The following is an 846-nucleotide window of genomic DNA, read 5'->3' as shown; positions in this document are numbered from 1 at the left end:
GATGACAGAGGAGCTCGAGAGGATTCAGTCATTCCTGTTATCTGACGAATCTTCTCTGCACACGGATGTGGAAATGGTGTCACTAGCGGAGCATGTTGATGAGCCGACTCATGGGGTGGAGGACATGCTTCCAGATGGTGATGAGGTGGGTCTCGAAGTGGAAGACGAAGAACTAGTCGTTGGTGCTGAAGAGGCAATTGGGTTTTTAACTTTTGATGGGCCTTCGCCAGATGGGCCTGGCATCATCACGGTAGGAGATTCAAGTGGGTCTGGCCAAGATGGGCCTCTGCTGCTGGAGATAACTGCTGAGAGGGGCATTCCTGTTGGGCCTCCCTTAGATGGGCCTGTTGGGGGTGAAGAGGGCCTCGGTGACGGAAACTTCACCACCCGGGATGTGGCTGGACTGGAGAGGGGCCGGCGTGGCCGACCAGGCACGGTAGCGGGAGCGAGTTCTAAAAAGCGCCTTGCGCAGCTCATTACTTCTCCCCGCAAACGTTCTGCACCAAAGAGCACGGTGCCGCCCGGTGATGGCAATAACCCGAGACCACGAGATGCGGATAAGGGAGGTCAAGGTGGGCCTAAACCGCCTAAGCCCAACGGAAATAAATGAAGATTCTGAGTTGGAATTGCCAAGGATTGGGGAATAAGGCAACTATTGGGTATCTTAGGGATTTGTGGAATAGCCATAGACCCGACTTTTTATTTCTCTCGGAGACAAAACAATTGTCCCCTTTTTTAGAAAAATTTCAAGCTCATTTTGGTTATGATGATTTGGTTACGGTTGATCCTATTGGTTGTAGTGGGGGTTTGGCCCTATTTTTTAATAATAATATTAATAAAGTTGCC

Source organism: Capsella rubella, unplaced genomic scaffold (genome assembly GCF_000375325.1).
Source record: "Capsella rubella cultivar Monte Gargano unplaced genomic scaffold, Caprub1_0 scaffold_8, whole genome shotgun sequence".
Lineage (NCBI taxonomy): Eukaryota > Viridiplantae > Streptophyta > Magnoliopsida > Brassicales > Brassicaceae > Capsella > Capsella rubella.
Note: the sequence above shows the minus strand (reverse complement) of the source record.